The following is a 21,821-nucleotide window of genomic DNA, read 5'->3' on the forward strand; positions in this document are numbered from 1 at the left end:
GATTTGATGAAATATTTTTGAAAGAGAAGAGGAGAATTGAGCTCAATTGCAAAATATGGGCAGGCATTCCATAGAAAAAGAGGAATGGTGAGGACATTACAGGTGGGAAACAGGAGAAAAGGCAAAGAGCGGAGAATCCCGGCATCTATTGGGAACACAGAAAAGACCATCCTTTAGGCGTGGAGGTTCTTGGAAAATCATTGGCATCAGCCCAAGATGAGGCTGTCATACAGAGAGTGGTACCCGCCAGGATGAACAGAAGGAAGGTCTGTGGAATCTGGGGAACCACTCTGTGCAATGCCTTGTGTAAACCTCTCTCCCCTTCCCTCCTCACAGTTGCTCCTGGAAGTGGGCAGGATGTCTCGTGCGCCCTGGGCTATTTCCCCTGCGGTAACACCACCAAGTGCTTGCCTCAGCTGCTCCACTGTAACGGCGTGGACGACTGCGGGAACCAGGCGGACGAGGACAACTGTGGTGAGCATGCCCCTGGGGCTCAGCTGGATCGGGGTCAAGTCACAGCAGGACCAGGGGCAGGAGGACCAGGGGAAGGAGGATGAAGGTCAGGTCACAGCTGGATCAGGGGCAGGAGGACGAGGGTCAGGTCACAGCTGGACCAGGGGCAGGAGGACCAGGGTCAAGTTACTGAGACTTTTTGGAATAGAGAGAAATGGAAAAAGAGAAGATGAAGTTGAAATACAAAGTACATGGCACTACTTGTACCATAATGTTTATTGCAGCACTCTTTACAATAGCCAGGACATGGAAGCAACCTAAATGCCCATCAACAAATGAATGGATACAGAAGATGTGGCATATATATACAATGGAATATTACTCAGCTATAAAAAGGGATGAGATGGAGCTATATGTAATGAGGTGGATAGAACTACAATCTGTCATACAGAGGGAAGTAAGTCAGAAAGAGAAGGACAAATATTGTATGCTAACTCACATATACGGAATCTAAAAATGGTGCTGATGAACTCAGTGACAAGAACAAGGACGCAGATACAGAGAATGGATTGGAGAACTCGAGGTTTGGGAGGGGGCGGGGGGTGAAGGGGAAACTGAGACGAAGCGAGAGAGTAGCACAGACATATATATACTACCAACTGTAAAATAGTCAGTGGGAAGTTGTTGTATAACAAAGGGAGTCCAACTCGAGGATGGAAGATGCCTTAGAGGACTGGGGCGGGGAGGGTGGGGGGGAATCGAGGGGGGGGCGTCGGGGAGGGGAGGGAATATGGGGATGTGTGTATAAAAACAGTTGATTGAACCTGGTGTACCCCCCAAAAAAAAAAAATTAAAATTTAAAAAAAAAAAAAAAAAAAAAAAAAAAAGATAATTTAAAAAAAAAAAAAAAAAAAAAGGGATGAGATGGAGCTATATGTAATGAGGTGGATAGAACTACAATCTGTCATACAGAGGGAAGTAAGTCAGAAAGAGAAGGACAAATATTGTATGCTAACTCACATATACGGAATCTAAAAATGGTGCTGATGAACTCAGTGACAAGAACAAGGACGCAGATACAGAGAATGGATTGGAGAACTCGAGGTTTGGGAGGGGGCGGGGGGTGAAGGGGAAACTGAGACGAAGCGAGAGAGTAGCACAGACATATATATACTACCAACTGTAAAATAGTCAGTGGGAAGTTGTTGTATAACAAAGGGAGTCCAACTCGAGGATGGAAGATGCCTTAGAGGACTGGGGCAGGGAGGGTGGGGGGGACTCGAGGCGGGGGAGTCAAGGAAGGGAGGGAATACGGGGATATGTGTATAAAAACAGATGATTGAACCTGGTGTACCCCCCAAAAAAAAATAAAAAATAAAATAAAAATAAAAAAATATGAACGATGAAAAAAAAAAAGTACATGGCACTTAAGGAAATCTTACAATTATTTTATTAGCTTAAAATATCCATTCTTATAAAGATGTGGTATTATAAATACATATGTGTATATAATACACATAATGCAATACTACTCAGTTATAAAAAAGAATGAAATAATGCTATTTGCAGCAACATGGATGGAACTAGAGATGATCATACTAAGTGAAGTCAGACAAAGACAAATACCATGTGATAGCACTTACATGTGGAATCTAAAATATGATACAAATGAACTTATTTGCAAAATAGAAAGAGACTCATAGACATAGTGAACAAACTTATGTTTACCAAAGGGGAAAGGGAGGGGTGGAGGGATAAATTAGGAGTCTGGGATTAACAGATACATACTACCATGTAGATAAACAGCAAGGACCTACATATAACACAAGGAACATATTCTTCTTTTTTTTTAATTAACTTCTATTGGAGTGTAGTCTATTTATAATGCCATGTTAGTTTCTGCTGTCCAGCAAGGTGAAATCAGTTATACACATACATATATCCACTCTTTGTTAGATTCTTTTCTCATATAGGTCATTACAGAGTGTGGCGTAGAGTTCAGCACAAGGAATACATCCTTTACCTTGTAATAAACTATAATAGAAGAGAATCTGCAAAAGTATATATAGTCACTTAGTATGATAATATATATATATAACTGAATCGCTTTGCTGTACACCTGAAACTAACACAACATTGTACATCAACTACACACGATTTGTTTAAAAATCCATTCTTTCCTATGTATAAGTCTCACAGCCAATATCTCAGGAAAGTAGCGTTGTGGCACATGGTTAAGTTTAAGCTGCAGACCTGCCCGCTTAATGCCTTACAGACAGAATCATGTAAAAAATGGGCTCTGGAACAAGGCTGCCTGGTTTGAACCCATTACAACAATAACCGGTTATGTAATCTCAAGGGTGTTTCTTAATTTCTCTTAGCCTCAGTTTCCTCATGTTGAGGATTGTACCTACACCAAGAGAATTGGGGCAGATTAAATGTAAAGGATGAGAAGAGCACAGGCATGCAGCAGGTTCAATTTAAGTATTAGCCACTGTTGCCCTCTGTTATCATTTCCTTACTAGTTATGAAGGGAAAAAAAGAGGCCTAAAAAGAAACAAAAAAACCATAGTCCAACCTGCGTATCATTTAACCAACAACCATATTTATGACTTTACAAAGCCAACAAGTAGAGCTTCTGGCCAATTAAAATATCTGGAAAAACTTGGCTTTCAGTTGGGATTTTGTTCAAATTTCTGAAGCCTCAAAAACACACATTTATAGAAGGACTGGTTGGATCTGACTCATTGGGGAAAAAATGGGCTTTGGTTAATAATGTAAAATAATGAGATTTCTCACCCATGGGAAAATAAAAATACTATTTTTGGAGGACAAAGACATGTACAATTCTAAGTGCTGCATAAACAGCTGATACGCTGGAGAGACCTTGCTGTTACCACTCCCTCAAGTATTACAGACTTTTTAAGGCACTGCCTTGAAGGAATTAAACTTCCTGGTCTGGAGAGCTGTCTCTACTGGTGGTGGCAGTAACTCGGGAGTGAGCACACTGTCTAAATAGTGAGCTTAAGCTACAATTGCCTTTGACTTGGATGGTTGTGCATATGTTTTCCTCTATGTTTAAAATAACTGAATTCTATACAACTTTTTTTAATCTAAGAAAAAGTGACCTGCCCATTGCCAATCACTGCCCCCCTCAAGCTGCTAGCAGTTTTAGACAGAGTGACAGGAGCTATCTGCACCGATTGAAATGGTGGCAGCAAGCAGGAGAGGCAGTAAATTCACCCCCAAACGTAGCTTCGCAGGGAAAAGAGTTTGGAGAGCCTTGTCTTAGTGTTAAGTTTAAAAAGACCAACTAACAAAAGTAACAATCCTGAAAGTAATTAGCTGTCAACTGAAAAAAATGCACAACCTAAAAGAGGAGAATTATGTTTTATCAGGCGGACATGCTGAGGACTTAAGCCTGGGAGGCAGCCTCTCAGATAGCTCTGAGGGACTGCTCAGAAAAGGTAAGGGAGAAGCCAAGGATATATAGGCGTTTTTGCAAAAAAAAAGAAAAAGAAAAAAAAAACCCAGGTAGTTGGAACATCAAAAGATCACTGCTAATTAAAGAAAACCAGACATCTCAAATTAATGAATTTAGCACCTTTGTATATATGGGAAGATGCAGGAGTCTGGATTCATTGAAATCATTCCTTTGATGTGCACCTTTACTATCTGGGGCCATTATCCTGCTCTTCTCCACCCTGAATCCCCTCAGGGTGCACAGCTGGGGAGGCTGCAGTGGCTGAGGGCTTGATGGCCTCACTATCCTTTTGTTTAATGATACGGCAGGTGATATTCTTGGTCCAGACATCCTTAAAGCTGCAGAATTTCTCAGGATCCTCTAATCAGCAGGTTCAGGTGGAGGCAATATGATCAGGCTCCAGAGACCTGGGCATAAATTCTGGGGAAATGTTTTGTGAAATGAGGATAATAAGAGTATCTCTGTCCATGTGCTGTTAGGAGGATTCAATGAGATACTGTATCTTAAGAGGCTTAGCGGAGCACCTGATAGACTGACAGATGATAACCCTCCACAAATACGCCCTGGTGCATAGGTCAGCTGTGGCTGCATCACAAGCCCAGTGGCTTAGATTCTGTGGGTCAGCAATCCCGGCTGGGCTCAGCTGAGATCAGCTGCAGTCTTCCTGCTTCCGCTGGGCTTTCTCGATGCCTCTGCAGGTATCCGTGGGTCAGCTCTGTCCCCATGCCTACAACCTGGGCTGAGACAGCTGGGAATACTGGCCCTTCCACCACATCCCTCCCAAAGTAGGTCACAAGCCCAGCCCTGTTCCACCTGCCGAGAGTAGCTCAAAGTCAAGCACAGGGAGCTCAGACAGAGGGAGGGCAGGCTGCAGCCACGCTTGCAGATTCTGCCACAGGTGGTATTACATGTGCTCTCCCCACAAACATTAATATTAACTTGCAGTGACTCAGAGTCCCCACCTGCACCTGCCCATTGACCTTAGGCGGTTCTGTTTGTTAAACAATCTATTTCCAGGAGAAACCATGATTTGTCTGTTTCCTTATCTTATTGAAACAGCAGCTGATATTTGGAGAAGTGATATTTTTCTACACTCCTGATTTTGTAGTTATGTGTGTATAAGGGTGTATGTGTGTGTCCTCTTGATTCAGGGATAATTATTCAGGAGGTGGCTAAGTTTTCCCTCATCTCCTGAAAGTGTAACTGTAGTTTATTTTGGGGGGAGATCAATTATGCAGATTTCTATATTTGGTCCTTAAGGGTGTTTATTACTCTGAATCCGGGTGGATTTGAGTAGAGAGAATGTAACACTAGGAAAGACATTAAGGTCTATTTCTTTATACGTAGAATTGAATTCTGATGATAAGCACAGGCAGGACTCTTGTGAAACAATACTTAATGGGAAGCAAAATCAGGATGGAGATGAGTCCTCCATAACTGTTTCTTCTTTCCCTGCTCTTTTCCATCCTCCTCCTCCAGTGTATTCTACTCTCTGCAGGTCTGTGGCCAGCCTCTCCCTCTCTGTCCCGTCGTTTCCATGTGTCTCCCCTTCTATTCCTCCTCCCTAGCTACCCTCCCCTCCTTGTTCCTTCCTTTACTCTCTCTCAACTTCCCTTCCTGTTTCATCCTTCTCTTGTCCTCCACTCTTTTCCCTTTCAAACCAAACCCACCACAGTATTCATAAATTAGATTTTAATTATTATTGAGCACACTCCATTAAGTTTATAAGCTGCTCATTATAAAGGTTTTAACACCTTTACTTTCAAAGAAAAAAATCCAAGAGGTTGCTTTCAATTTCTAAGTAGCTGTAAAAAGATTCCTGCCACCCCTACCTGACCCTTGAGTAGCCCAGAAGGGTGGTTTTTATTTTACAGTCAGTGTATTTGTTGAGACTCAAGAAAATCTTCGGGCGGGGGGCGGGGAGGAGGGTCTATAAATCACCTGAAAACTATAAAATGTATATTTTTGCACATGTGCATTTTCAACAAGAAAAGTGTTTGTAACTTAGCTTTGCAAAAGGTTTAGAATTTTTAAAAGGCAAAAACTTCCTTATTCCTGTCATTGGCTAAAACAGAAATCTAAAAAAAGAGATTTCATCCTGAGTTGGAATCAGTTTCTCCCAATTAGGACTCTAAATTTGTTCACATAAAATCAGCACGTTGTGAGTAGTTTACAACAATAATCGCGACAATAACAACTTTTCCTTATCTTTTTGATTTCTTTTTAAAATGGAACAAAGTCGTAGGAAGATTCCTCAACTAGGCACCAGAAGGTTCAGGCTCAGATCCTGGAAGTATCTCTCTCTGTCTGTTGTTACTTGGGCGAATCATTTCTTTGGGCTAAGTCCCATTCCTTACTTGTGAAACTGGAAGAATAAATTTGGTGTGAGGATTAAGTGAATTACATGGGTAGAAATGCTTGTCATGTAATGGGCACGCAGTAAATCCGGGCAGACCAGATTACTGACTACCATACTTGGAAGTTACTCTAGAAATTCACATCTCTTTCATTCTATCCCAGGAATTGTTTATATTTGATCGGACTCCAAGCCAGGTAAGTCCTGGTTTGTAGGTGTGAAGGGAAACATGAAGTAAGTTGAGACAAAGCAGTGTAACCGATCTGTCCCTAAGGTCCTGATAATATGTAATCTTAGGGATCTCAGACATGAGCAGGGAATGGTGAGTACCACTAACTTTTATGAAAAAGAAATATTCAGAGCATGGATTAAATAACTTCAGTTCTAGCTACATGTGCATATAAATACCTTGAATATGGGCATATGAAGATATTGGCATTTTGTTTCATCAACTATTACTAACTATTAAAAATACAGGTGACATTTGAAAAGCAATTAATATTTTAAATTTTTATTAGATGGAAAAAGAGTAAGCTCTTTTAAAATCTTCATTATTCACCGCTGTCAACATTTAAAAACCCCCACATCAAATTTTGGACAAATGGGGAAAATCATAATCCACTCTTATGAAGACATGTCTTTGTAACAAAGATTATGTTAATCTGTTCCTGGTCTTCTTATGCCAGAATCTCATTACTCTCTTGAAATTCACCTAGACCAGCAGATGTCCAAATGTAGTTCAAGACCAAGTCCATCAGCAGCATCCAGGAAGTTGTTAGAAAAGCAGGTTCTCAGGCTTCATCCCAGCCCTGTTGACTCAGAAACTCTGCCATTGGCTCTGCAATGTCTCTATAAGCTCTTTGTGTCATTCAGATGCACACTAGACCTTGAGCACCACTGACCTAAACCCAAGTGAGCAGAAAGTAAAGGGATGCATGTGAAATAGTGGCCACAGCAGAACTAAACTAGAATCAAGACTTCAGTATGGGGCTTCCTAGGTGGCGCAGTGCTTAAGATTCCGCCTGCCAATGCAGGGGACACGGGTTCAATCCCTGCTGCAGGAAGATATCACATGCTGCGGAGCAACTAAGCTCGTGTGCCACAACTATTGAGCCCATGTGCTGCAACTGCTGAAGCCCACGCACCTAGAGCCCGTGCTCAGGAACAAGAGAAGCCACAGCGATGAGGAGCCCGCACACCACAACAAAGAGCAGCCCCCACTCACCGCAACTAAAAGAAAGCCCGTGCACAGCAAAAAAAGACCCAACACAACCAATAAAATAAACAAATATTAAAAAAAAAAAAGACTTCAGTATGGCGTGCATGCATTCTCACTTGCTAACAAGCTCTGTTATTACAATCACTATCAAATTTAGTTTCTATAAGAAAAATTGACACTCTACTATTGGCAGTCATCTGGAAAAACCAAAAAATTGAACTACCCTCAAAACCTCAAAGATGGCCAGTTTGGATGCTGCTGCCGTTCATGCATGAAAGAGTTGGAACTTCCCAGGAAGGATGTCAGCATTTCATACCATCTTCACAGTCCAAGTGATAAACATTATGAGATGGGATTATTTCTTCCTGCTTCTCATTGCTTTAATTTCCTTCACCAGCTGTGGGGTTTTTTCTTCGTTTTATAGTATCTGGATAATTTATGCTCCCCAGGCTGTTCATTTTTAAGACATCCATATTTAAATTTGGACTAATGCTAATTAAATTGTCAGAAAGTTGGTTCTTTTCAGAATATGTAAACCTCATGCATGTTTGAATAAGCAGCATTAAATATATTTGCAATTACGTAAAATACAATATCTTAGATATAAATAAAAGGAAAACCCACAGCTAAAATTCACTTTTAGAGTGATCATTTACAGCTTAGTATATCGTCCAATAAAAAATCTTTTTCTAATGGAAGGGGGAAATTTTTCTTAATTAGACTTTTTAAAAGATACATCCTAAAAAAGAGTAACTCCAAAAACCTCTCCCTTATTCCCTTAAGCTATTTAAACATTGGCATCAATAATAATTATTAAAGTGGAAAAATAAATTAAATGGAAATAGTGGTAATAAAATTTAGGGAAGTCACTAAAAAAATGAAACCATCAAATAAGTTAAACTGACTCCCCATAGATTGAACTATAATATATAAACTAATTATATTTAGAAAGAACTGTTACTTTTGTATTATCACAGACATTTTAAACAAGTAGTCTAATTTGGCTATAATTTTCCAGTTCTCTTAGAAAACCCATAAAAAACAAAAGATATAAAATATTCAAAAAATAAAATATCTCAGTACAAAAAGCATAAGATATAAAATCACTGAACATTTTTCATGGACACAGTGTAAGGAAAAGCTTAAATCAAGTTTTTGATATAAAACTTGATTAAAGATTTCAGCTGAATTCACAAGGATTCCTTTTTTCAGAAATATTTGGGCAGTACAGAATTAATATACATGTCTACTAGGCAGTTACTCTGGAGTTCACATCTTTTTCATTCTATCCCAGGAATTGTTTACATTGGATTGGACTCCAAACTAGTGAAGTCCTGGTCAAAACTGATTGTACCATTTTTAAAACTTTGAGGCTTACTGATAAACTCCAATATGGAAATGTACAAATTTTTCCCTGAATTATGCCATTTGATATAATCCCCATATACTTTCCATATGTGTTTGCCACATATTACTAACCCATTTTTTCACCTCCATGCAGAACTATTGCAGCTGCATTCAGAATCGAGGCCAAAAAAAACAGTTTTTAGGAGCCATTAGAGCAGCATTTAGTGTCAATGATAAACCTGAAAAGGGGGGACCCTTCACTGTTTCAGCGAAAACTCTTAGATACTTGGGAGAATATGTCTGGGTAAAAACCAGAGGAACCTGATTACAAAAAACCAAGGACTCTCATTCAGGAATTATTTTTGTCCATTTCAAACTGAGTGCCAACTTGGTAGTAAAAAAGGAATATTAAAATAGCATCAAATTCACAGATGCTATGACATTTATTGATTACATCCAGATTTTTATTTAAAAGGAACTCTTTACATTTCCAGGTTAGAATTTGCAAGAACGCCTCCTATGTTATAAACAAATGGCTGTACAAAGAAAGCTCCCAATCACAGTCACACTAACCCAACCTCATCCCATTGGAGGCAGGTTGAATCACTCTACTATGAAGACCCAAGTTCAGATGCTCACCTCCATAGACTCTGAACATCACCCCTGCTCTGCACTTTAACAGCCTTATCAGGACTTCCCTGATGGTGCAGTGGTTAAGAATCCACCTGCCAATACAGGGGACACAAGATTGAACCTGGTCTGGGAAGATCCCACATGCTTCAGAGTAAGTAAGCCCAGGTGCCACAACTAATGAGTCCACGCTCCGCAACTACTGAAGCCCACACGCCTAGAGCCGGTGCTTTGCAACAAGAGAAGCTCTCGCAATGAGAAGCCTGCGCACCACAACAGAGTAGTCCCCGCTCTCCACAACTACAGAAAGCCCGTGCACAGCAACAAATACCCGACACAGCCAATAAATAAAAATAAATAAGTAAATTAATTAATTCATTATTTAAAAAACCAGTCTTGTCTACAGGAAAAGGATGAAGACACTGGTTGCTCTGTTTCCGTATTTGTATTTCTTTGATCCACAGGGAAAACAGAAGTTTCTTCTAATAAATTTTGGGTGATGCAGTAGGTTAGCATCCCCTAAAAATTTATGTCCACCCAGAGCCTCAGAATGTGACCTTAGATGGAAATAGTTTCTTTGCAGATATAAAGAAGGTGAGGAGTTTCTACTTTCCCTCTGGTACAGCCCAGGCAGATCCTTCCCCTCTCACTTTCTGGTTCAAGTCTCTGGTCCCGTCTGAGAACAGCAAAGCCTAGCTCTTCTTTTTTTGTTTTTTTCACATCTATTGTCAGTGCTCAAACCTAGGTCTTTGACAATCAGATACTGAGAATTTGATTCTTCTGTTATCTGCAGATATCTGTGTCATTCCTTCTCCAGGGCAATGAAAGTGGAAAATTTTAGCCTCTTGGTAGAGGAAAAGGGCAGAGTTCAAGGAATTCAAGGGAAAGGAAACTTTGTTAATATCCCCAAATATTTACCTATCACTGGCTGGCACTAATCTATGAGAATTAGATAAACAGTATTTATTTATGGGTATAATGGTGATAATACATACTTTTTAATAGGATTATAAGAATATTTGAAGTGTATTCAAGGATTCTTTTAATCTTTAATTGGGTCTGCATTTAAAATTCTGGAACACTAAATATTCCTTCATTTCCTCAATACAGCTTTTTACACAGCTGTCAGAATGATGGCAATGCCAGGCAGTTTGATGTAGAACTTAGCTCTTCTCATTTTAGAGTATTCCATTAAAGTTGCTGGTTTGTCCTTTTTAAGGTTAAAAACACAGGAGGAAAAGTGACACGGGTCATAAATATGAGTATTGATACACAACTATGCACTGTATGTTCAAAAAAGGCTGGTTTTCTATTTATTATTCTCAAAATAGCGTTGGAAAAACCCAAATAGCTGAACCTCTGGCTTTTCTATAAACACAAACCTCATTTTAACTTCAGATATGTTTATCTATATTTATCCAACAATTCTTCAATGATGTTTGAGTTAACTCCACAAAGACTTTCAGCTCAGAAGGCACCCTATGAGATAGGACACAAAAGGCAATTTCTCTAGTGCCTCAATTTCCTTTAAAATATCCCCAAGATAATGTCACACCTTAATTTCTTCAGAGTTGCCTCTAAAGGTACTCAGAAATAGAGTCACAGATGTAGAAAACAAACAAACAAACATTGTTACCAAGGGGGAAAGGGGGGAGGGATAAATTGGGAGATTGGGACTGACATATATACATTAGTATATATAAAATAGATAACCAACAAGGACCTACTGTATAGCACAGGCAACTCTATTCAATACTCTGTAATGGCCTATGTGGCAATAGAATCTTAAAAAGAGTGGAGATTTTATATTTATATATATATATATATAACTGAATCACTTTTGCTGCACAGCAGAAACTATCACAACATTGTAAATCAACTATCCTCCAATAAAAATTAATTTAAAAAATAAAAAATAAAGGTACCCAGAAAAAGCCACATGTATTTGGTCCAGCACACAACTATTGTCATTCAAATTCAAGGAGATCTCACGCTGCTGGTTTGATGAATTGGTCTCCTGGCCAGGTGATACCCCCAGGTCTATTCTAATAGCCCAGGGCACCTGTACTCTGGGGATCATTACTTCCTGAGAAAAAGATACTCCACTGTGTCCCAAGAACGGGTGCTGAGAATTGAGGAAATATCTGAAAATCAGGGATGCTCTGTTTGGCACAAATCCAAGCTGTATAAATTAACCACCTATTCATTCGTTCATCAATAAGCATGTGTACATTGTAGCCAATAGGATTCATGCCTTCAGTTTCATAAAAGTGTAGACCATTTAACACACAGCATCATGGCGGTTCTTTGTTCTGACCTCCTCTGACAGAGGCCCAAGTCCCTCGACTTTTGAATATTCAAAATCCAAACATGAAAGGAACCCAGGAGTGGCCCCTGAAAACCTACAGGACTACTTGAGAAGCGTGCTCTGGCACAGCCGTATTCCCATGGGCTGGTGAAAGGTGCAGAGTCCTGAGCCCCATCCCCAGAAATATTGACCTGGTAGGTAGGAGTGGGGCCCAGAAATCTGCATTTTAACACCATTGGTGAATAGCACACCTGTTAAAGTTTTGGAATGATTCACTTCCCAATGCAGACAATTTTATTACTGAATTCAGTACCCCCTTGAAAGTGATTAATTAATCTACAGCAGATTTTCAAACGTAAGCAGGCATCAGATCAGCTGGGAGGCTTGTTAAGACACAGAATGCCAGGCCCCATCTACAGAGTTTCTACTTGAAAGCCCCTGGAGTGGAGCCCAAGAATTTACTTTTCTATGAAGTTCCCATGTGATGCTGATGCTGCTTGTCCTGTATCTGCACTTTGAAAACCATTCATCTAGACATTTTTTTAACTTTTTATTTTATATTGGAGTATAGCTGTTTAACAATGTTGTAATAGTTTCAGGTGCACAGAAAAGCCACTCAGCCATACATATACATGTATCCATTCTCCCCCACACTCCCTTCCCATCCAGGCTGCCATGAAACATTGAGCAGAGTTCCCTGTGCTGTACAGTAGGTCCTTGTTGGTTATCCAGGTTAAATATAGCAGTGTGTACATCTCAATCCCAAACTCCCTAACTATCCCTTCACCCCACCTTCCCTCTTTGGTAACCATAAGTTCCTTCTCTAAGTCTGTGAGTCTCCTTATGCAAATGCAGAAGCAAACACTTCCCAACATGTATTAAAAGATGGCATATAAAAGGATTAAAGTAAAGAAAAACACATGCACCCAATGTTCATAGCAGCACTACTTAACAATAGCCAGGACATGGAAGCAACCTAAATGCCCATAGGCAGACAAATGGATAAAGAAGATGTGGTACATGCATGCAATGGAATATTACTCAGCCATGAAAAGGAATGAAATTGGGTCATTTGTAAAGACATGGATGGACCTAGAGAGTGTCATACACAGTGAAGTAAGTCAGAAAGAGAAAAGCAAATATCATATAATAACGCATATATGTAGAATCTAGAAAAATGGTATAAATGATCTTATTTGCAAAGCAGAAATAGAGACATAGACATAGAGAACAAATGTATGGATACCAAGGGGGAAAGGGTTGGGGAGGGAGGAATTGGGAAACTGGGATTGCCACATATACATTATTGACACTATGTGTAAAATAGACAACTGATGGAAACATACTGTATAGCACAGGGAACTCTACCTAATGCTCCGTGGTGACCTAAATGGGAGCAAAGTCCAAAAGGGAGGGGATATCTGAATGTGTGTGGCTGATTCATTTTGTTGTGCAGTGGAGGCTAACACAACACTGTAAAGCAACCATACTCCACTAAAAATTAGTAAAAAGAGAAAAAAGGCTTAAACAAAATTGAAGCTATTTCTTTGAGACTGAGCCTGCGTTATTAATTCCAAGTGGGGATACAGGATTCAGCATTTCCCGAGCATATTTAACCACAGAACTCTCTTCTTAAGAAGAATCCTGGGAAACTATTTGAGGAAAGCCTAATATAGCACCGTCACAACTATGCAGTGCCTTCAAGAAACTTGGACCTTTCCCATTCCCATCCAGACCTCATCCTTGACACTCCACCCACCCACACCCAGTGCCAATGCCAGGGAATCTGAGAGCATGGTCGAGAGAGATGCATTCTCCGGAATTCAGATCAGTGTGTCTAACCCACTTTTCCATAAAACTAAACTATAATAATACTTGGTGCAAATGAAATAATGATTTACTATTTTACATACTTTATGAGAGCTAGTAAGAGTCATATTTTAACTATATTAAAAGTACCTTAAAAGTCACTGAGGCAATAAAAATACATAAGTTAAGAAGATTAATTCCTATCATACTCTTAGAAGGAGATAAAATATATATATAAATAGGCACAGTATGAAGCAGATTACGATAATTGTAACAAGACATATGAGCAAAGTGCCCTTAAATTACAGGCCACTTGAATTAATCTCGTTAACAATCAGCAACTTTAAGGAAAAGAAATCTGCTTCTCTGATTGACAGGATTTCTCTGTTGCTAGATCTAGTCTGCTCCACTGCAGTATGAGAATGGCTCTAGCTGCAGTTCTTCCAAAACTTGCTGTGAAACTGCCCCAGGGCATTGATGGAAAATATAGATCCCCAGACCCCATACTGACCAAATAAATCAGAACCTCCAGTAGAGGAGCCTGGAAATCTGTGTTTTTGTTAAGTGCCCCAGTTCCCAATTTTTATTATAACAACAGGGAGACTGGGTTTTCTCTGAAGTGCCTTTGAGGACAGAGACCCATTCATTCATTCATTCACTGAATTAGCAAATATCAATACTTATTCACATAGCAGGCAAGAGCAGATTTTTCTTGGTCTATGTCATTGGTTTTTATTCAGAGCATCATCACATGTTTTCAGCTTTAAAAATCTATTTTTAGTAAATATACATATTAAATCAATGCTGTTAAGACAGCACTACCAACACATTCTAGAAACTATATCCCCTAACACAATATCATCTTTAGTGCCATGCTCTTTACTCAGTGATACCTCAAGAAAAATCAGAGAGTCAAATTTCAGGGGGATCATAAGTAAAGTATGAAAAACCACTCTGCTCACTGCCCCATACATCCTTAAAGTATGAAGGATACAGGATTTAAAATATAGAAACACATATACCAAAAGCTATTTTCTTGAAAATGCTAACTTTCCAACTTTGCAATTTTGGCTCCATTGGCTATGTTCTATATTCCTGCCTTCTGGTGAGAGGAAGTAATGGGTGGGAAGAAGAAAATGCTTTGGGAAGGCAGGCAGGAAGCTAAATGCTAATTACGAAAAAGCTTGTTTGTTTGAAGATGTTGCTATTTAAAAAGAGATCTCCCCACAAAATATATGCTCTGACTTGGGGAAATATAAGCCGTCTGGTCCTGTTTCCTTCTGCATTCTCAAATTCCGCATCACCTTTTTTCTTTCCCTTTCTTTTCAAATGTGTGCGTGTGTGTGTGTGTGTGTGTGTGTGTGTGTGTGTGTGTGTTTGAGATACAATGAGGTAGGAAAGGAGAGAAAAGAATAGGATTAAGAAAGAGACAATACCTATGTGGCAATAAAATACAGTTTGGAATTATCTTTTCTACAGGGAAGAAATAAATTATATATCTATTAGGTATAAAAAAAAAAAGAAAGAGACAGAGAAGAGAAGCAGCATAAATGACTACATCACTTGGATTTGTTGGACTGAAGTGTTTCCAATACGCCACGTGTGATGAACCTCTTTAGGACAGAAGGGCAAGAAAGCAATGGTGAAGGACAAAGGATTAGGAAGGGGCACCCATGCCCGAGATGTTAAGCACCGCACCATCTATTAACGGTAAAAATGCAGCAAATTGAAACAGTTCACTTGTAAAAGCTCAGTTAAAAATAGGGCCTGCTGAAGAACCGGAGTGAAGGAAAAGCAATGCTCCTGGCGGTCACCCAACCTCCCTGTGTCATGAATGTCAGAGCGGCAGTGAGACACCACCCGCGGAAGCAGGCCTGGCTCTGCGATGCTGTCGCCTCACCTGAGCTCTACTGCTGTGCTCTGAGGTCCAGGTGGATGGGTCAGGACACGAACGTTAGCATGAGTGGCGCCTCCCCCCAACCAGGCCCTGGCAGCCTGCAGATTTGAGTCCTTCAGACCCTTCCACCCTCGCTCTGTCGATACGCAAAACCTCGTCTATAAAAATGATCAGTGCCTCAGCATACCCACAGCCTAAAGACTTTTTTTTAATTGCGGTATAGTTATTTTACAATGTTGTGTTAGTTTCTACTGTACAGTGGGGTTCCCTGTACTGTACAGCAGGTTCTTATTAGTTATCTATTTTATACACATTAGTGTATATATGTGAACCCCAATCTCCCAATTCTTCCCACCCCCTCTTTCTCCCCTTGATGTCTGTATGTTTGTTCTCTACATCTGTGCCTCTATTTCTGCCTTGCAAACTGCTTCATCTGTACCATTTTTCTAGATTCCACATATACGCATTAATACATGATATTTGTTTTTCTCTTTCTGACATACTTCACTCTGTATGACAGTCTCTAGGTCCATCCACGTCTCTACAAATGATCCAATTTCATTCCTTTCAAAAGGCTTCTCATACCCATATTTATTTTTTAAATTTTATTTATTTTATTTATTTTTGGCTGCATTGGGTCTTCGTTGCTGCGTGCTGGCTTTCTCTAGTTGCGGCAAGCAGGGACTACTCTTTGTTGTGGTGCACAGGCTTCTCATTGCCATGGCTTCTCTTGTTGCAGAGCACAGGCTCTAGGCACGCAGGCTTCAGTAGCTGCAGCACACAGTCTCAGAAGTTATGGCTCACAGGCTCTAGAGCACAGGCTCAGTCGCTATGGTGCACGGGCTTAGCTGCTTCGTGGCATGTGGGATCTTCCCAGCTCAGGGATTGAACCTGTGTCCCCTGCATTGGCAAGCAGAATCTTAACCACTGCACCACCAGGGAAGCCCCTCATACCCATATGTTTTATATGTAACATTTATAAATTTGCAAAAATTCATAACAGTGTGAAAATTAATCTGCTTTTCAAAATTTTTTAGTTATACCTTAATGATTTACAATGCTGTAATTGATTCCATGGATAAAAATAACGATGGGGGGCTTCCCTGGTGGCTCAGTGGTTAAGAATCCACCTGCCAATGCAGGGGACACAGGTTCAATCCCTGGGCCGGGAAGATCCCACATGCCATGACACATCTAAGCCAGCGAAGCAACTTCTAAGCCTGCACTCTAGAGACCACGAGCTACAACTATTGAGCCCACGTGCCACAGTTACTTGAAGCCCATGTGCCTAGAACCCATGATCTGCAGCAAGAGAAGCCACTGCAATGAGAAGCCCGCTCACCACAACAAAGAGTAGCCCCCATTCATTGCAACTAGAGAAAGCCTGTGTGCCGCAATGAAGACCCAACACAGCCAAAAATAAATAAATAAATAAATAAATTTATTAAAAAAAGAATAATGATGAGCTTAAATTCCAGTGAATAACTGCTTCTGATTGTCATTTAAATGAATTTTTATATAATCCACACAATGATGATGTAAGAGCCTTAAGAACAGAAACTAAACAGGTAATAGAAAAATACGTAACGGATAGTAATAGCTAAATATTCAAAGCCAATGTCACATAAAAGTTGGACTTCTACAGAAGAATATAAACTGATTAAATAATCTCTGAAACATAGAAAAGATTTAAATAATTTCACTGTTTTAATGCTTTAGTTATTCTTAATAACTCTGTTTCTTAATCAGATCACTTAAATGTTTCAAAATCAGTTTTTCCATCTGTAAGTGAGCTGAGAATAATGACCAAATAGAGCTATTATGTAAAATAAATAATACAGTTTAGCAGGTCCTTACTAAATGCCAGCTCTCACAGTGCTAAGTGCTAATATTCATTTTCTCTATTAAAATGGGGGAATTTAAATTTCTCACAGAATTCTTCTTTCTTGTATCTAAAGATATGAACTAAGTTTTTAAAAGTAAAAACTTGCCAAAAAATCTTCCTCAGCCAACCCAGGAAAGGGGGACAATCCAATGCTATAAACTTCAAAACCTGACAACCAAGGAAAGAAATAGATGCTTCTGGAGCCCAGTAGAGCAGGGTGTTCTAAAAAGCTCCTGACCCAGTCCCCAGAATTCATATGGGCAATGCAGGAAAATGCTGAAAAATATCACCAACGTTCCTGCAGCAAGACTACAAAGCTAAATCATACTGATTCAGAAAAAAAAAAAAAAAAAACGCTGCTTTGTTCTCACTCATGAAATTCCATCTGAGCTCCCCAAAATGATTAAATATCCAGGCACATTTAAACCGTATTTTAATTCAATCAGTCTCTATATCTATCAAGTCTTCATGAAAGAAACTCTCTGTATGTTAAACAGAAATTAGACGCTTACAAAATTCTCAGAATGACTGGAAGTTTGGTAAAGTTGCAGGATACAAAATTAACACCCAGAAATCTCTTTCATTTCTATACACTAGCAATGAAAGAGCAGAAAGAGAAATTACAGAAACAATCCCACTCACTATTGCAACAAAAAGAATAAAATACCTAGGAATAAACCTAACTAAGGAGGTAAAAGACCTGTACTCAGAAAACTATAAGACACTAATGAAAGAAATCAAAGACAACACAAACAGATGGAGAGATATACCATGTTCTTGGACTGGAAGAATCACAATTGTGAAAATGACTATACTATCCAAAGCAGTCTACAGATTCAATGCAATCCCTATCAAATAACCAATGGCACTTTTTACAGAACTAGAACTAAAAGTCCTAAATTTGTATGGAGACACAAAAGACCCCGAATAGCCAAAGCAATCTTGAGGGAAAAAAGTGGAGCTGGAGGAATCAGATTCCCTGACTTCAAACTATACTACAAAGCTACAGTAATCAAGGCAATATGGTACTGGCACAAAGACAGAAATATAGATCAATGGAATAGGATAGAAAGCCCAGAGATAAACTATAGTCAACTAATCTATGACAAAAAGAGGCAAGGATATACAATGGAGAAAAGGCAGCCTCTTCAATAAGTGGTGCCGGGAAAACTGGACAGCTACATGGAAAAGAATGAAATTAGAACACTCCCTAACACCATACACAAAAATAAACTCAAAATGGCTTGAAGACCTAAATGTAAGGCCAGACACTATAAAAACTCCTAGAGGAAAACATAGGAAGAACACTCTTTGACATAAATCACAGCAAGATCTTTTTTGACCCACCTCCTAGAGTAATGGAAATAAAAACAAAAATAAATAAGTGGGACCTAAGGAAACTTCAAAGCTTCTGCAGACCAAAAGAAACTATAAGCAAGACAAAAAGACCACCCTCAGAATGGGAGAAAATATTTGCAAATGAATCAACAGACAAAGGATTAATCTCCAAAATATAGAAACAGTTCATGCAGCTCAATATCAAAAAAACAAACAACCCAATCAAAAAATGGGCAGAACACCTAAATAGGCATTTCTCCAAAGAAGATGTATGGATGGCCAAGAGGCACATGAAAAGCTGCTGAACATTAGTTATTAGAGAAATGCAAATCAAAACTACAATGAGGTATCACCTCACACCGGTTAGAATGGGCATCATTAGAAAATCTACAAACAGTAAATGCTGGAGAGGGTGTGGAGAAAAGGGAACTCTCTTGCACTGTTGATGGGAATGTAACTTGATACAACCACTATGGAGAACAGTATGGAGGTTCCTTGAAAAACTAAAAATAAAACTACCATATGACCCAGCAATCCCACTACTAGGCATATACCCAGAGAAAACCATAATTCAAAAAAATACATGCACTCCAATGTTCATTGCAGCACTATTTACAATAGCCAGGACATGGAAGCAGCCTAAATGTCCATCAATAGATGAATGGATAAAGAGATGTGGTACATATATACAATGGAATATTACTCAGCCGTAAAAAGGAATGAAATTGGGACATTTGTAGAGACGTGGATGGACCTAGAGACTGTCATACAGAGTGAAGTGAGTCAGAAAGAGAAAAACAAATATCATATATTAACACATTTGCGGAATATAGAAACATGGTACAAATCAACTGGTTTGCAAGGCAGAAATAGAGACACAGATGTAGAGAACAAACATATGGACACCAAGTGGAGAAAGCGGGGGGCGGGGGGTTGGGTTGAATTGGGAGATTGGGGTTGCCATATATACATTACTAATAAGAAAAAAATATCAAATTGTACACACACACACAAAAAAAAGAATGTCTGGAAGTGTAGGCATCAACAATGGACTCACTGAAGCCAAGGGCACAGCACTAGAGCTCCCATCCCAAGATGAGACAGCAGCTTCCCCACCAATGCGATACCTCTTAACACCCACAGAGCTAGTCACATCCTCGGTGCCCTGCCACTGCCACCACAGCCTCTTAGCACAATGTCTCTCTTTTAGACAGAACAACAGGAAAATAACCACTACCTTTCTTCTATTAACCAAAATATATGTGAGTGCACCCCAAATCCTGGCTATAAAGGAGATGTGAAATGTTGTAAACTTTTCAGTCTTTGCTCTGCAGAAACACAGCCGTGAAGGCTATTGTCAAATGGAGGTTGAGTGGGTCAATCTACAATATCCACTACAAGTCTGTTTGAGCCCTGCAATACAATGGCCACATCCCTCATAATCTATCCCTTTAGGATTCACCATCCATATGCATTTGCATCTCAACTTCATTTGGCCCAGGGCAACAATGAATTCAGATTTCAATCAACGATCTGGCAAACTCTTGCTTGAGCTAGCACATTGAATCCAGAAACCCACATTAATCCACTTTGCCCCATCTCAAGTCCCTCCTCCTGGTGCAGCGCTCTCAGATACTGTGCCCACACAAACTCCCTAGGTTTCTGCTATTATCAAAGAGCAAGAGCTTTTGTGATGTCAGTCTTCTAAGTCCAATTGGTGCCTGTCTTCTAGTTATAATCGGTTGGGAGACAGAGAAGCATGGTCATAACAGGGCCTGAGAAGAGCTAAAAAGTTATTTTTCTCAAGTAAAGCAACTAGCAAGCCTCCAACAAACAAGTAACCTGATCAGACAGGGGAAAGGACCCACTTATGCTGGCCAGGAAGGTTCAGTGGGATGGGGACTTAGGGGTTGCAAATTCAACTGAACACACTCAAATGTCCCATTACAATTCACAGGGTCCCTCTCTTTCCAAATCAGTGTCCTAATGGTCACTTAAAAGATAGGACAAAATGTGAATCCAGCTTAAGTTGTAACTTTACCAACCCATTGGATCAGATTCTACCTGAGTCCTGAGGTCCTAAGAGATAAAAGGTTATCTTAGGGTAGTCATGGCAGCTCCCTGGTTCTCTGAACTTTCTTGAGCTGATGACATCATACCCTGAGATTGTCGTTTTCTTTCTTCAATCTCTCCAGGGCCATCCCCATAGTCATCTCATTCCACAACCTTTGACATTTCTTGTTTTCATTCTGATGAGTTACCATAGCAACCACTTTGCCAGACTCTATCCTTTGAAGAGGCACATAATCCCAGGAAGCCTTAAGTGATCATTTAAACAACTTTTTTTTGCCACTGTGTGCCATAAACTATGAGAGGACCATATTCTAATGGTGATAGGCCTGCTGTTATCTTCAAAACCATCCAGGTCAGATAACCAATCCAACTTTAATATCCCTGGGATTCTGTTACCTGCAATCCCTTCTGGAAGGAGGAAACAGAAACCACCCTAGATTTTTTTTTTCTTTTGCTTAAGAAAAAAGAGATTTCATACAGAGAAGAATGTGTTTATAGAATCACCATAAAGACTATAGCAGCAGGAGTCAGGGGTGGCAAAAGCACCACTATAGTTGCAAGCCCAAGATCAAGAAGCATCTGCCACCGTTACTACTGCTCATCAGCTCCTTACCCAGGAAGGAACCTGAGACTGGCCACAGTAACTGCCCCACCTCCGCTAGGTACCCACAAGACGGGTGTCTACAGACTTCCAGTCTCACATGAGTGCATCCCATTGGTAGAAACTTTTCCATAACAAGAACCTGAACTACTTGGGGTCTGGAAAACATAGATCTAAGTTACCAGCTTCTGAAGAACAAGAAAGCATTCTAAACCTAAGATACAATGTAGGGGGAGCAAACATGCACTTAATCTCCACAGTTGAAACAAGCTACTGTCTCTATTTGCTTGTACAAGCTGTCTTTCAAGTTACCTTCCCTTCCTCCTGTTACTCCGCCTAAGGTGTCATCCTCACAATGTCAAGGGTTAGGGAGGTCCCTTAACCTGGTTCCTAGGTGTTCAGAAGCTGGGATTTGCTGTTT

General features: G+C 39.9%; 1 protein-coding gene across 3 annotated transcripts in view; it reads left to right on the forward strand.

Annotated features, from left to right (window-relative positions):
• Window positions 1-341: 341 nt before the first annotated feature.
• The window catches only part of RXFP1 (relaxin family peptide receptor 1), a 74,588-nt gene continuing 53,108 nt past the window's right edge, over window positions 342-21,821 (forward strand). For 2 of the 3 annotated variants that reach the window (XM_057728024.1, XM_057728026.1), the window contains exon 1: window positions 357-474. The gene's annotated coding sequence lies outside the window, so the exon portion shown is untranslated. Of the gene's footprint in view, window positions 475-21,821 lie in introns of all 3 variants that reach the window. The other variant, XM_057728025.1, reaches the window with a different exon arrangement.

This window comes from Hippopotamus amphibius, chromosome 3 (assembly GCF_030028045.1).
Source record: "Hippopotamus amphibius kiboko isolate mHipAmp2 chromosome 3, mHipAmp2.hap2, whole genome shotgun sequence".
In the NCBI taxonomy this organism is placed as follows: Eukaryota; Metazoa; Chordata; class Mammalia; order Artiodactyla; family Hippopotamidae; genus Hippopotamus; species Hippopotamus amphibius.